The following is a 16,370-nucleotide window of genomic DNA, read 5'->3' as shown; positions in this document are numbered from 1 at the left end:
GATGTAGCTCATCCCCAGTACATACACACACACACACACACAAAAAAAAAATTTAGAACAAGGGGCCTGGAGATACAGCTCAGTGGTGAAGAACTTGCGTTCAATCTCCAGCACTGGGGAAAAACAAAGAATTAAAGACAAGGATATTCATCCCAAAGAATCACAAATTCAATCCAGTGAGGACCATGCTATCCATGTTGTTCTCTTACTTTTTTTTTTAATTTTATTTAGTTGTCAACAGGCCTTTATTTTTTATTTATTTATATGTAGTGCTGAGACTTGAACCTAGTGCCTCACACATGCTAGGCTAGGCAAACCCTCTGCCACTGAGTTACAACCCTAGCCCTCCATTAGTTTTTACTTATTTATTTTCATTACTGTAGAATGAATCTAGGGCCTGTGCTCACCTTATTTTTTTTTTTTTTTTTTTTTTTTTTGGTCCTGGGTATTGAATCCAGGGTCTCAGACTTTCTAAGTATACTCCAGCCAGATTTTTACTTAATTTTATGAATTTCCATGACCCATTGCTCCAAATCACTCAGTTTTTTTCCAACAGCTGTGAAGTAGCAACCCCACCTCTCATTCCCACCCTTACCTTGTTTGATTTTCCCTCTGTAGCCCTCATCCACACCTGGCAGTTTACCTAGGTTTTCCTATTGTCTGTGTGCTATCACAGGGCAGAGCTGCCTGGGCCACACTTGCCAGCTTAGACCTTCGATGACAGAAAGCAGAAAATATCTTTTTGACGCTGTAGGCCTAGAATTCAAGTCCCACTCAGCCTTGTTTGTTCCCTCCTAACTCCCCAGAGCACTTTAGGGAGTGCCTCAGAAACTGATGGGAGCCATCTTTCCAGAGGACCAGGAACCAGGATTAGTCTTCACACAGCATTGCAACCTGAAATCCTAAATCCCAGAGACCATGGGAATTTTTGGTAAATGAATAAAGTAAAAAGCTAGGAAAGGCAGGGTCTTGAAGCTATGGAGCAATTGGGTTCGGGAACCCAGTACTTGGGTCTAAATTCCAGCCTGCATGCGACAACTAGGAGACCTCTCTAAGTCTCCTTTTCCTCATCTATGGTAGGGTTAAGTTTATTTTTAACAGATCATGTATATAGAGGACTTTGTCTGAGGTTAAGGACCCCATACTAAGACCAAGAAAGCTGTCGAGGGCACAGGAGTGGGACTGGGACAGGTGAACATGGTTCTAGGCTCACCTTGGTACTCTGAAGTTCCCCAAAACCTGAAGACTTTGAGCAAAAGCAAGGAAAGGCCACACATATCTAACAAGTTAAGCAGGTTACTGGAAGACAGGGGTGGGTCAGGAAGGAAGTAAGTGCTTGACTATCACCAGCACTGGGCTCCTTCCCTGGCCAAACATGTGATCTAGAGATCCTAAGCCTGTCCACTCCACTTCTACCCAGGAGGGGACTGAGGGCAATAGGAAGCTTGACTGGTCAGAGGGCAGAGGAGCCTATCCAGTGGGCACTGGGGGGGGTTTTGAAGAGGAATACTGAGACTGAGGCCCCATCCATCTCTGCCCAGGGGCCTGTAGCCCATTTATTCCCGGTCACTTGCACATGACTTGCCCCCTCCCACCCTATGCTACTGTGTATTTTCGAAATGGAAGACTAACTGATCCATTTTTAAAAATTTTTATTCATTTATTTATTATTTTTTAATTTTTTTTTTAGTTGTTGATGGACCTTTATTTTATTAATTTTTATGTGGTGCCGAGGATCAAACCCCATGCCTCCCACATGCCAGGCAAGCACTCTACCACTGAGCTACAGTCCTAGCCCCTAACTGATCCATTTTAAAGTCATTGTTCCAGATCTGGAAAAGATGTCTCAAGAACACAATATGAAGGTCACAATTTTAAAAGGGAGAGTTCAGAGGGGCTGGGGGCATAGCTCAGTGGAAGAGTATATGCTTAGCATGCATTGCATTTGATCGCCGTACCAAAAAAATTAAGGCTCAGAGACACCTCTGGTGGCCTTGTACATGCTCTACCATTGAACTACATCCACCTTTGGCCACATCATTCTCTTCCTGACTCACTCCCATAGAGGTTAGATTTGGAGAAGGCTAAGGGGGGTTTGTAGTGACTCAGGTATTCCAGGGAAGGGAGAACACACTGGGCCAACTGTCTTGTGAAACCAAGGCTATAGCCAGGTGGAGCCAGCTCCAGGATCCTGGGCATAAAGGGTTCCTGGGGCCACTATGGCACTGCTGACACCCCCACAGGTTCATCCAACTTCTAGGCTCAGTCCCACCTATCCTGTTCCAGATGGTTGGTGAGATCAGCAGTGGGTCTCTTCCCCAACAGAGAATGCCTTGTGTTTTGAGGACCTACCAAGTATTCCCTCCCTATGGGTCTGCCTGCTTTTCCCATAAAACCTTGGCCTCTGATACAGACCTTCAGGCTCATGTGCCCCATTTCTCATAGGATTCCCTGGAATCCTAGGTAAACCCTCCTGTTGGGCCTGGCTGTACCTGCTTGATGGGATCTCCTCCTCCACTCTCCAGTGGGGATCACACTTGGGCCTGGAGCATGCAAGGTAAGTGCTCTAACACTGAGCTACACCCCTAGCCCTTAACCTCTCAGTCTTAGGGACCCACTAATTAAGGTGCTCCAGATATAATATGCCTTCCAGAAAGTTAGATACCTCCTGCTCAGACAGAAAACAGAGTGGGGGTGCCATTAAATCCTGGCCCTTCACTCCTGAGTGACCCTGGCAGTTCCTCCATTGCTTGAGTCTCAGCCTGTTTCCTCTTCCCTAAAATTAGCTTCCCAGTTCTCCTGTCCCTTCAGGGGATCACTCCAAGTTGCCCTTCAAAAGTGCCTTCTATCACCTCTTTCAGGAAGCTGTCTTCATCTACTCCTCCCTTCCTCCACATAGCTGCCCCTCCCACATGCTTGGACAGCCCCCAGGTGTGATCCTGCACCCTGGAATTACTCATTTACTCCACCACCTTCCCCATAAGATTGTCTTACTCTGCCTGCTCCCTCAAGTAGATATCTGGATATGGCATGGAACAGACATCGTGGTGTATGCACTAACCCTTTCCTAACTTAGGAAAGACACCAACCCGCTTATCACCAAGACTACCCCAAGAAAGAGTTGGCTTGGGGTTTTTAGTTGCCATGGTTCCCTTTAAGAACTGACCTCTGCTGAGAACCTCACCTTGTGCTCCTGTCCTGCTAAGAGTAGTCCTATCCAGAGTGCCATTCTGCCCCCCTTTTATAGATGGGGAAACTCAAGTTCTGAGAAGGAGGTCACTTGTCAAGGTCATACAACAAGTTGGTGGCAGAGCCCCGTGTCTGAATTCAGGTATATGTGTGTACGTGTGTGTGTGTGTGTGTGTGTGTGTGTGTTTGCCCCCATGTCCTTATCTGGAGGATTCCTTCCCTCACCCTGAGGGAGGGCCTGAGTCTAGGGAGGAGGCCAGAGGGAGGGAGAGTCAGGAATTCAAATCAGTAAGGCTGGTGGGGGGAGGTGCTAGGGAGTGGCCAGCAGTTAGGGCTTGGGCAACAGGGTGTTCTGCAGAGCCACGCTGGCGGGGGTGGGGGGGATAGGTACAGACCTGCTGAGTCAGAGATGCCTGAAGACTCCAGGTGGTGGTGTCTTGGGAGGCACCTTGGGGCTAGGGCCAGCCAAAGCACCCCAAGATGGTCAAGGATAGATCTGGTCACTGAAGGTCCACCCCAGGACCCCTGGGATTCAAGGAGAAGAGGTCTCAGAAAGAGCAGAGGGCCACATTTTCCAGAAGGAGGGAGGGAGTGGTCAGCCTCCACCAGGTCAAGCAAGATAAGGGCTGCCTCACCCAGCTCCCAGTGATGGTGACCAGAGCCTGCTGTCCCAACCCCTCCACCCCGCCCCAGGGGCTTCCTGGTGCTCTGGCCATGAGGGAGATAGCCCCTTCCCCCACTGTCACATGAGGCCCCACTGGACCCTGGTAATGGGGAAAGATTTCCCAAAGAAAACTGGAAAACTAGAATCCCTCTAGGAGACCTTGGTTAACTCCCATCCCCCTGGGGAGCAAAGTCAGAGTTACCTGGAGATTACTGGTATCCTCAGGACTCTGTTCCTTAGCCAAGATTGAAAAGGGGTCTACTCTTGGCCTTCCCCAACTGCTGGAGAGGAACCTTACAAGGGAAATTGAGCATCCTCTAATCTTGACCCCACTTTTTATCTTGGGTACCCTCTGCCTCTTTCTCCCCAACTTCTCCCTTTACTGAGGTCCTGCTGAGCTTCTTCCTGCTCCATCTATGTTAATTACCTAATAGTCACACAAACTGGTGAAGTACATATGGTTTTAAGTCCTACTTTACAGTTGGGGCCCAATGAGTTCTAGTATTAGGGTAGTTGCTTGGTCATTGTTATGGCCAGGATTTGCATTCTCATCCACTTTCCCATGAGCTTCACCCATAAACAAAGGTTTGCCAGTCTTTTTTTTTTTTTCTTTTTTTAGAGAGAGGGAATTTTTTAATATTTTATTTTTCAGTTTTTGGTGGATACAACATCTTTATTTTATTTTATGTGGTGCTGAGGATCGAACCCAGCACCCGGAGCATGCTAGGCGAGCGCGTTACTGCTTGAGCCACATCCCCAGCCCGGTTTTACTCCACTTTTCTATCTTAGAGAAAAAGCTGACTCCCCTCTTTCATCCATCCTTTCACCTGGGCCAGGCTCTGGTCAGGAAAGAGGGACCACAGAATCCTGCAGAAGGATTCCAGAACAGACTCTGCAAGTATAATGATGGAGGCAGGAGATCCAGGACCTGGAGGACACGGATGAGGGGGCCTTCACTGAGATTTTCACAATTATTGATGGGTGCGTTGGTGTACACCTGTAATTTCAGAGACTTGGGAGGCTGAGATCGGAGGATCACAATTTCAAGGCCAGCCTCAGCAATTGAGACCCTCAGAAATTAATGAGATCCTGTCTCAAAGTAAAATAAAAAAGGGCTGCGGATGTAGCTAAGTGGTAAAGTGCCCCTGGGTTCAATCCCCAATACCAAAAAAAAAAAAAAAATTAAAAATTAATAAATATCACAATTATTTTTCTAAAAAAAAAATAACCTGGGCATGGTGGAACACATACCCATAATCCCAGCTATTTGGGAGATTGGGGCAAGAAGATTGAAAGTTTTGAGGTAAGCCTGGGCAACTTACTTAGACCCTGCCTTGAAATTAAAATAAGTAAATAAAAGGGCTGAGGGTGTAGCTCAATGTAAAGGGCTTGTCTACCATATTTGAACTCATAGAATTCATGAGGTCCTGAGTTCAATCCCCAGTACTACAAGGAGGAAAAAAAAAAAAAACTCTCTTGAGTCCAGGAGTTTAGGGCCAGCCTGGGGAGCATATCAAGACACCATCTATAAAAAATAAATCAATAAAAAAATTTAAGAGCTGGGTGTGGTGGTGCATGCCTGCAATCCCTGGGGAGGCTAAGGCAGGAGGATCCCAAGTTCAAACTCAGCCTCAGCAACATAGTGAGACCCTAAGCAAATTAGTGAGACCCTGTCACAAAAATAAAAAAATTAAAAAAAGGACTGGGAATGTGGCTCAGTGGTTAAGTGTCCCTAGATTCAACCCCTGGTACTAAATAAATAAATAATGAAAGTAAAACAGAATAACAATTCCAGTAACACAGAACATTGAGTTAAATGTGAAAAGCCCTCTCTCGACACTACCCTTCACATCCTTCTTCCTCCTGTGGGTTTTCTGCCCCAGCTTTCTTTATTCCTTTTCTTTCTTTCTTTCTTTCTCTCTCTCTCTCTCTCTCTCTCTCTCTCTCTCTCTCTCTCTCTCTCTCTCTCTTTTGTGGTATTGGGGATTAAACCCAGGAGTGCTTAATCACTGACCCCCATCTGCCCATTTATTTTTGATAGGGCCTCCCTATGTTGCCTAGACTGGCTTTGAACTCCTGGACTCAAGGGATCTTTTTGCCTCAGTTTCCTGAGTAGCTGGGAATATAGGCAAAGAATACACCCTAGTAATCATGCCACTGTCCAACCTTCAGCTGGGATTCTAGAACTGGCTTGTGTTCCCTGCCACCTTCCCTGGGTTACTGGTGGACTGGGTTCCTGTACACACCTGCACTGCAAAATTGTTCTTGCCCCACCTACTTAGAACTCTTTAGCAGTATTCTCAGGCCTCTGGGACAAAAACCTCAGATATTGCCCTGAACTGACAACATTCCCCATTTCTTGTTTCTCATCACACCTCATGGTCCTATGCCACATTCCATGTCACCAGCTCTGGCCAACAACCTCTGGGTACCTCCTAAAGCCTTCTCTCTCTTTAGAACTTTGAATATGGTTCTCCCAGGCAGCCCTCTGCCTCCTATTTGTGTTTGGCCTTTGTCTCATCTTTAATTTACAAGAACACCAAAGCATTATTGACCTTGGATGGCCAGACACAGGCTACAGTGGTGAACAAGTAGTGAACTGTCCTGATTTACACAGAGCTCACATTCTAGTGAGGATGAGAAAGAGTCAGCAAGAAAGCACATACATCGATAAGATCATGACCATGTGGGGTTGGTGTGGAAATCAGAAGACAGTGTGGAAAGTAAAAAGGAACTTCTTTAGAAAGAGCAGCTAGAGTCTGGCACAATGGCCCTTACCTGACATCAGCAGTGGCTTGGGAGGCTGAGAGGCAGAAGATAAGAAGTTAAATTTAATTGTCCCTCCACAATTTAGCAAGACCCTGATCAATCTAGTAGGACACTGTCCCAAAATAAAAATATATATGGTTGGGAATGTGGCTCAGTGGTTAAGTGCCCCTGGGTTCAAGCCTCAGTACTGAGTGGTGGGGAAAAAAAAAAAAGGACTAGGGATGAGCTCTGTGGTAGAACACCATAGTACCACCCCTGGGGGGAGGGGAAGAGGCTGGGGAGAACCCAGCTCCTGTCAGTCGGAAGGGCTGGAGTTCAAACTCCTTGGGCAGGTCACAGGCAAGCAACTAAACCTCTTTGACCTTCAGTTTTCTCATCCATAAAATAGATCACTAGAGTGCATCCCTTTCCTAGAGGTAATGAAGGATAGTAAGTCCATATGTATAAAGTGCTTTGCCGTGTATAGAATGAGAACTTAATATTGGGAGCCCAAATTAACCACCAGAATTTAGGTGGGTCTCTCTTTCTGCTATGCAGGTGGGTGACCAGAAGGCCAGATTTCTTTTACTTACCACCCCGCCCCCTCCCCCGTGCTGGGGATCTAACCCAGGGCCTTAATGCAAAGCAAGCACTCTACCAACTGAGCTATATCCCCAGCCATTTCTTTCTTTATTTTTTCCCAGTGCTGAGGATTGAACTTAAGGCCTTATGCCTTGTAAGCAAACAATCTGCTACTAAGCTTTACCCCCCAACCCTGAGTGCCAGGCTTCTATAGTACCACTCTACCCACCCATGTATACCACCCACAGCATCATATTTTTTATGACACAAGTGAATGAATTTAAATGGCTTTAAAGGGCTGGGGATGTGGCTCAAGTGGTAGCGTGCTCGCCTGTCATGCGTGCGGCCCGGGTTCAATCCTCAGCACCACATACAAACAAAGATGTTGTGTCTGCCAATAACTAACTAAATAAATAAGTATTTAAAAATAAATAAATAAATAAATGGCTTTAGGAACAGGAGGTGAGGTGTATTGAGACAGGAGGGGAAAGGGGGCGTTGGGGGAAATTTATTAATTTCAGTCCTTCATTTGACATTTTTTTTCCTGGTAGCAGGGATTGAACCCAGGGGCGCTTTACCACTGAGTCACATCCCCAGCCCTTTATATTTTATTTTGAGACAGGGGCTTGCTGAGTTGCTTAGGGCCTTGCTAAGTTTTTTGCTGAGGCTGGCTTTGAACTCATGATCCTCCTGCCTCAGCCTCTCAAGCCAGTGGGATTATAGGCACAAGCCTGGCTCATTTGACTTTTAATTGATCACCTACTTGGTGCCAGGTATGAGTCAGGTACTGAGTCTATAAGAGTAGACTCAATATCAGGACAGTCTGAGGATGAGTAGCTTGGGATCAAAGTAGATTTCCCGTAGGATGTGGTATCTGAGCTAAGAAGGAGTTTACCAGGTAGAGGTGGGGAGGAGGATGACCCAGGTAGGAGGAGCTGGGTTCGAATGCCAGAGTTGAGAGAAAACTTTATTGCATATTTAAGGAACAGAGTTTTCCAAAGTGGCTTGAGCTTGGGGTGTGGAAACTTGAGAGGCATGGGACTTTCTTTGTGAGAAAATGTGTGTGTGTGTGTGTGTGTGTGTGTTACTAGAGATTGAACCTAGGGCCTTGCAAATGCAAGGCAAGTGCTCTACCAAAGAGCTACATCCCTAATCCTTTTTTATTTATTTATTTTTTAGTTGTAGGTGGACAAAATATCCCCACTTCATTTTTATGTGGTGTTGAGGTTCAAACCCAGTGCTTCATGTGTGTCAGGTGAGCACTCAACCCCAGCCCCTAGTCCTTTATTTTTAATTTAAAAAAAAATTTTTAGTTATTTTATTTGTTTTTTAAAGACAGAGAGAGAGAGAGAATTTTTTAATATTTATTTTATTTTTTAGTTTTCGGCGGACACAACATCTTTGTTTGTATGTGGTGCTGAGGATCGAACCCGGGCCGCACGCATGCCAGGCGAGCGCGCTACTGCTTGAGCCACATCCCCAGCCCCAATTTTTTAGTTATTGATAGACTTTTTTTTTTATTGATAGACTTTTATTTTATTTGTTTATATGCGGTGCTGAGAATCAAACCCAGTGTCTCACACACATGCTAGGCAAGTGCGCTACTGCTGAGCGCACAACCCCAGCCCCTATTTTTAATTTTGAGACAGGGTCCTGCTTCATTGTCCAGGCTGGGCTGCAATTTGTGATCCTCCTTTTTCAGTCTCCTGAGTACCTGGGACTACAGGTGTGCATCACTACACACTAGCTTTATTTATGTATTTTCAGGAATTTATATACTCTTTTCCATATGGCTATATTAATTTACATGTTGTTCTTTTTTTCTGATTTAAAAGGAATATGTAAGTTGGGTGCCATGGTGCATACCTGTAATCCCAGCGGCTTGGAAGCTGAGGCCAGCCTTAGCAATTTAGACAGGTCTTGTCTCAAAAAAAAAAAAAAAAAAGAAAGAAAGAAAGAAAGAAAAAAAAAAAAGGGCTGGTGATGCTACTCAGTGGTAAAGTGTCCCTGGGGTTCAATCCCCAGTACCAAAAAAAAAAAAAAAAAAAAAAGAAAAGAAAAAAAGAATATGTACTAAGCATGGATATCTCAGAATGTCCAGAAAAGCTAAAGGAGGAGGAAAAAAGTTTACCTATAAGAATTGAATTGATACATCATTTTGGGAATTTATATCTGGTAGGGTCCATTAAAATAGAAAATTCCAGGGCTTGGCATGTAGCTCAGCATTAGAGCATTTGCCCAACATATGCAAACCCATGGGTTCAGTCCCCAGCAACACAAGCACACAACAATAATGACTGAGGGCTGGGGTTATGCTAGACGAGGCAGAGCACTCGTCTAGCATACGTGAAGCACTGGGTTTGATCCTCAGCACCACATGAAAATAAAATAAAGGTATTGTGTCCAGCTACAACTAAAAAATGTTTTAAAAAATTATTTAAAAATATTGAAAATTCCCATATCATTTAACCCATAGATTCTACTTGTAGTAAACTACTCTAGTAGTAAAAGGTAAGAGTATATATATATATATATATATATATATATATATATATATATAAAATCAAGAACTATTTTTTTTTTTTGGTATTGGGAATTGAAATCAGGGACACTCAACCACTAAGCCACATCCCTAGTCCTATTTTGTATTTTATTTAGAGACAGGGTCTCACTGAATCACTAAGCAGTTCACCATTGCTGAGGCTGGCTTTGAACTCAAGATCCTCCTGACTCAGCCTCCCAGTTGCTGGGATAACAGGTGTGTGCCAGCATACCTGGCTCCAAGAACTATTTTTTTTAAAAAAATATATTTTTTTCTTTTTATCCAGGTACAGCAGTGCACACCTGTAATCCTAGATACTTGGGAGGCTGAGGTGGGAGGATTGCAAATTTCAGGCCAGCCTCAATTAGCTAGACGTTAGTGACTTATCATGACCCTGTCTCAAAATAAAAAAAAATAAAAGGATTGGGGATGTAGCTTAGTGGTAAAGTGCCCCAGGGTTCAATTTCCAGTCCAAAAAAAGAAAAATTGAAAGGCAGGCATGGCAGCACAACTGTTGTCCCAGCCATTCAGGAGGCTGAGTCACGAAAATCCAATGAACCCAGGACTTCCAGGTCAGTTTGGGTAACATAATGAGAAACCTCCACTTAAAATTTAAGTAAAAGAACACCATTTGTGATGGCTACTTAACATTCTGTTATGTGGCTCATTTAACCAATTTCCTATTGTCAGCGTTACTTTGTGTATGAGTTCTTCATTATTATAAATAACACTTGAAATAATATTATTGTGTATTAATTTCCAAATGCAAATGAAAGAGTGACTACTGAGTGTCCATTAAGTCTCAGGTATGCCATTAGCCACTGGAGTCCAAGCTTACCATCTGATTATACAACCAAGCACAGGATCTGAAAATGTGATTATTTTCTCCAGAACGAAAGACAGAAATACTTGCCCAAGGAAGAATAATCATTTAAAAAATTTTGGGGGGGGCTTGCTGGGGTTGTACCCCACTGGTAGAGTGCTTGCCTAGCACATGTGAGGCACTGAGTTTGATCCTGAGCATCAATAAAAAGGAATAAATAAAAATAAACATATTGTGTCCATCTACAATTAAAAAAAAAAGTTTTTGGCTCATACTGCTAAATTCGCATCCAGAAACTTTGAGGCAATTTATATGCTTCCAACTATATAAGTGAGTGATTACCCAACAGACCCCTGCTTGCTTGGTGGCTATCATTTGAAACAAATTTTTGTTTTTAAAGAAAACAGCCTCTTGTAGATTTAATTTGTATTTCTTTGCTTAGAAGATCGGTTGGCTCCTCCCCCCCCCCGCCCCCCAGTTATTTCACACAGTGAATCCTCAGCTGAGTTCTATTTATGGAATATTCCTTTTCTTCTTCAGGAACATTTGATATCTCCTTTTACACAGACATTTGATATTTCCTTTTTCATCTACTGTGTTCTTACCATTTCTAGGACATTTCTAGGTATTCTATTCTATTTCTTCTTGGCAGGTACTGCACTGAATGGACTGCAGTAGCTCTACATCTCCCCCACCCCTGTACTGGGGATTTTACCCAGGGCCTCCAACATGCTAGGCAAGCGCTCTACCACTGAACATCCTCAGTCCTTATAATTTGTTTTAATTTCTGATAGGGCAAGTCTACCCTCATTTCTTTTTCTTTGTTCCCAAGAGGTCGGGGAGATGAAAGCTGTATTTGGCTATTTATTCTTCCAGGTGAACTTACAATTTTGCTTAGTCTAAGAAACGTCATGTTAGGATTGCATTGAACTTATACACTGATTAGCAAAGAATGGTCGCATAATTAGCCTCTGCGAAGGGTTACAGAATTGAGTTTCAGTCTTGACTGGAGCTAGGTCACAATTTCCCTATAAAGCAGATTCCCGGCTCCTTTCAGACTTCTCCGACCTTAACAGTGGTGTGTTCCTTTGTTTGGTATTCAGAGTAGAGAGAGGTCCATTAAGTAACTCCCTAGAGAAGTGGTCATGGCTCATGGCTAGCCCCAGCCCTTGAAAGTCCATTTAAATGACGCCCATGAGCCTTGGGTCCAAGAGAGCCAGCTTGGGCGCGCCGTTTAACCCCTGGGGCCTGCGAGGGGCTGCGGTCACCGGAAGGGGCTGGCTGAAGCAAGCGTGCTCAGGACCTCCGCGCCCTCTGAGCAGGTAGGGCCTGCTCGCCGGGGTGCAGGAGCGGGGTTCCCTATTGGCGCTGGGATCAGGTGTTCCAGGACTCCCATTCTTCCCGGGACCGGAACGACCCTGGCCTCCCCTGGAGCCCAGACCAAGGAGCCTGCAGTCCCTGGGGGCTGAGTCTTGAGAGCGCGGCCACAGCGGGGGTCGGGAAGCACGGGGCACGAAGGGGTCGGGGAAATTGGGCATAGACCGCTAGGGGTCCCTGACTGGGGGCTCTGAGGGGTCAGGGTCAGGGTCAGGCTCAGAGGGGGTCAGCCTTGAGTTCGGGGGCTAGACATGAGCCTGTCCCTGTCTACAGGGAGTGTGAGGTCTGAGTGTTTCGGGCGCGAGGCCTAGGTCAAGCTCTGGCCCCTGGGTCGGGAGCTGGTTGGGAGTCGCGGGTCTCAGACCTAGGGTCCTCCTGCGTGCCCCTCCCCCAAAGCGCGGCGCGGCGGCCACCCTGCCCGCCCAGCCCTCCGACCGCTTGCTGGCCCCGCCCCGCCCCGCATGCCCCGCCCCCGAAACGGGCCCGTCCCTTCACCCTGATCCCGCCCCGTCGCTCGCCCATTCAGATGTGGGTCAGGGGTGAGCGGGCGGCACCGACGTCACAAGCTTCCAAGATGGCGCCGAGCGGGCGGCTGTGAGCGGCGCTCGGGGCGCGCTGGGCGGGGAGCCGAGCCGGGCCGGCGGCGGGCGGACGGGGCGGGCGCGGGCGGCGCGGGCCGGGCGCCCAGGACGAGGGGCCGCAGACAGAGCCGGCCGGCTGATGGGCGGAGCGCAGCCGCCGACGCACACGAGGTGAGGGACAGCGGCGAGTGTGGGGGCGCCGGCGGGGGCCGAGGACCGGGTGCGCCCACAGGGAGAGGGGCGTGGACGCGCGCGAGCCCGAGCGACGTGGAGCTGCGGGCGTGGGAGGGCGCGCGCATCAACCTGGCCTGGATGCGGGAGCACGCGAGACCCTCAGCCAGCCTGGGCTTTGTGGCCCGGTTGCCTGGCGGGGCGCAGGCGGCGGGGTCCCCAGGCACAAAGCCCCCAGGGCCGCGCCAGGCCTGGGGCGCGGGTCTGTGGAGCGGGGGTCGACGGGCGAGCGGGCGCCGATTCTTTGTGCCTTTTCATTAGCAATCTAATCCGAACAGCGTCGGGCGAGCTACGTTGCCTGACAGGCGCGCGGGTTCCCATTATGCAAACGGCCCTTTGCCTTACGGCCGCCCTTAGCTAAAAGATTTTGCAATTTCCAGAACTGCTGTCCAGTACCGTCTGCACTCCTTTTTCTCTTGTCCCCTTCCCCTCAGTAAGACCGGCCCGGACCGGGGCAAGGTCGGGTCTGGAGGGGCTGTTCCCAGAGGGCCAGGCTCTGAGGCTGGTGGGCTTGCTGCCCTGCCCCCAGACCTCTTCTGTAGGCAGCCGCTTGGCAGGAAGAGAGATGGGCTTGGGGGAGGGGGTCGGCTGGCAAGGGAGGGGACCGGCTGGCTAAGGGAGGGGGCTAAGGGGCCTCAGCTTGTCACTCTGTGTTTATCTTCCAAGGTGGTTCATATTCACACAGGCCTGGGTGTGTGTGTTTGGGAGAAAATGCCTCTCCCTGGGGGGCAGTGACTTAAGGAGAGGAGGGAATGAGGCCAGATAATGCTCCCAGCGGCCCCACCCAGAACAGCATGGAACTGACTGGGGACTGGAGCCCAGTGCTGAACCTGACTGGCTGAGCTGTGGTGAAGTTATTTATCCTTGTCTTCTCCTACCCTCTATCTTCTATCCCCAGTGTCTTTTCTAGTAAGAATTGCCAAACACATCTGGAAAGCTATGTTCCCAGCCCCTTACCTCCCACTAGCAGAAGGGGTAACCCAGGGAGGCCACCCCTCTGACATATATGGGGGGAGGGGAGGTGCAGAGCCTTGCCCATAGGAATCCTGTGGTGGTGGATTGTTGACTGATGTGAGGATTGCTGTGCCTCTTGCCCCTGGGAGAGGGGGAGAGCTGGCAAGTAGTGGAGGGGCCTCAGGAGCTTCTAGGCTGCACTTGAAACTACCCACCAGGGACCACAGATGGAGCGATGGTGTTGGGTCACCCAAACCCAAGACCTTTCTGGATCTAGCATTATTGCTCCCTGGCTCCTGGCTTTGCTTCTTCACTTCCATTCCCATCTGCCAATGTTTGGACTCCCTGGGCCTCAAGAAGACATTTTTCAGGAGCACAGGCCATGTGGCCTGTTTGTAGTCCTGGCTCAAGGAAAGACTGTATGCTCAGTGGAGCAGGGTTGCTGAAGTGGTCTGAAAAAGCAGATGGGCCAGCCTCAGGCTGGCCTCTAGAGACAAAGCTATGTGGTAAGATTGCTCGTTTAGTGGGCTCTTAACACGAGGGAGGAGGTGGGAGGCTGATATTGGGGTGCTGAACTGAGTCCTTTAGTATAGGGTGATTCCATAGAATAAGCAGCCCTGCTTGTAAATGAACCTTCTGTCCTGTGTAGTTGAGGTTATTTTGAAAATCTCTGGGCTCCACAAGGCAGACTTAGAAGAAGGCTGGGAGGAGGATCTCCACCTGCCTGAGTGCCACAGGGGAGGTCAGAACTTCCAGGTTGACTGGCTTTCCTATGGTTTCTGGTTTCCTATAGGCCAGTTTTGGGATGTTTTTGAGTCCCTGTTGCTCAGCTTCTCTGGCAGTGTGACTGAGTGCTGCTGCGTGCCCAGAATTTCTCCCTGCAGTGCCTTCCTGCCAGTTGTTGGGACTTGTAGATTAGTCACTGAGTTTTTACAAGCGATTCCTGAAAAGAAAAATTTCCCTCTGGTTGCTGGCTCTGCATAGAGGAAGAAGCAGCCTGAGGGAGCCTGGCTTTTAATTAAAGCAAAACTGAAATGATTGCTGCAATTGATTTAAGGAGAATAGGAGGTGCAGGTGGGGCAGAGGTGATGCGCCCTGTCAAGCTGTGTGGTACCTGCTCTGGGGACAGGTTGATATGATCCTGTCCTCGCTCCCTAGCCTTGGCCAACAGCCCAGCCTTCTCCATAAGCTTCAGTCTTGGATTAATCCTTACATAGTGTTTTCTTTCCGTAGATCAGATTTCTCATTTTGTTAATAAGCACAGCCTCCGATCCACTTGAAGTCAGCTGTTGTGGACTTGGAGCAACAGGGTTTTGCATTATTGAGTTGCAGGGTCTGCTGCCTTCCTGGGAGTTCTTATTGTCTGTTGAGGTTAGATCTGAGGGGTGGAAGGGGGAGGGGATGGGGGGAGCGCCTTTTAATCAGCAGCTAGACTCTGGAGAAGGGCTGGCTGGGAGTTCTGGAGAGTTAGAAGAGTGAGAAAGGAATAAAGTTCAGTTTACCCAGGGGACCTGTGCTCTGCCTTTTTTTCTTGGCCTGTTGACCTTGAGCAGCTATCAGCCCCACCCCATACCTGATCTTGCCCACTGGTGCTGAGAGCCACGGCCCTCAGAACCCAATCACTAGGAGGATGGGAGCTCTTCCTCCTGGACCCCTCCTGCTGGTATGGGAATCAGCTCTCACTTTCTGGAAGTAATGAGGTTCCTTCCCTTCTGGCTCCTTGGAGCCTGGCTGAGCACGGCTAGTGAGAGGGGAACTGGACTTTGTCAAGAAGTATGGAGTGCCAGACTTACTCTGCCATTTACTCTAGGTACCTTTACTTTCAGTGCAACCTTGAACAGTGATTAATTCTCCATACTTAAGCAGCCCTATATTTAAAATAGGAACAATTTGAGATTGCATCCATGTATTACTGTCCTCCAGAGTTCAGCATGGGGAAGACAGACAGACAGACAATTATAAGATGAGGTAATAAGGGCTGTGTGGCATGGAAGCATGGTGGGAGGAGCTCGTCGTGGGCTAGAGCAGAGCCTTGGATGCCATGCTGGTTTGCTGTTGGCTTGGAGATGAGCAGTTTTAATCAGGGAATATTGCTCTAGGTTTTCAAAAGGCAGCATGAAGAATGGGCCGGGACATGGTCAGGAAAGCCTGAAAATGTGGATCCACAAATGTGTCAAGAAGCCAATCCAAGGGTACCTGCTGTCTATTAGACACTTGTGAGGCTCTTTTGCAACCATTTTATTCATTCAGCCACATTTTCTGAGCACAAATTTGGTGTTTGGCCCCCATGGCTAGACTAAATTGTGCTGGTCTCTGCCTCCTGGTGCTCACAGACTTGCCTACCACTGGTAGGTTTTAGGCTAGGTGATAGGGGCCCTTGTGCGTTTTTTCTGTAATCCTCCTGATTCAGCATGAATCCTTTTATGACAGTAAGTGATACCGGGAGGTTAAGTAACTTGTTCTAGGACTGGAGGGTAAATGCCTTTCACTTCAGAGCCTATGAGGGCTCATAAAATGTGTAGGGAGAGAGCTGGGATCCTGCTAAGAAAGAATAGAGAAAACAGTCCCCTCCCAAGAATAGGTTCTGGTTCCTCATTAGGGGCTTCCAAACAAACCTGTCCAGTTTGAGTCCAGCTGATATCACCAGAATTTGCTTCCTGCTAGGAAGGGCCTTGCCCT

The 16,370-nt window shown here is 47.8% G+C and overlaps 1 protein-coding gene across 2 annotated transcripts in view; it reads left to right on the top strand.

Annotated features, from left to right (window-relative positions):
- The first annotated feature begins 12,588 nt into the window (after positions 1-12,588).
- The window catches only part of Hic2 (HIC ZBTB transcriptional repressor 2), a 35,841-nt gene continuing 32,059 nt past the window's right edge, over positions 12,589-16,370 (top strand). For both annotated transcript variants that reach the window (XM_058571767.1, XM_046421251.2), the window contains exon 1: positions 12,589-12,677. The gene's annotated coding sequence lies outside the window, so the exon portion shown is untranslated. The remainder of the gene's footprint in view (positions 12,678-16,370) is intronic.

This window comes from Marmota monax, unplaced genomic scaffold (assembly GCF_021218885.2).
Source record: "Marmota monax isolate L192 unplaced genomic scaffold, Marmota_monax_Labrador192_F-V1.1 WCK01_AAM20220418_F8-fsc00157, whole genome shotgun sequence".
Taxonomy (NCBI): Eukaryota; Metazoa; Chordata; class Mammalia; order Rodentia; family Sciuridae; genus Marmota; species Marmota monax.
The sequence above is the reverse complement of the archived record's forward strand: the minus strand, read 5'-3'. Positions and strand labels throughout refer to the sequence as shown.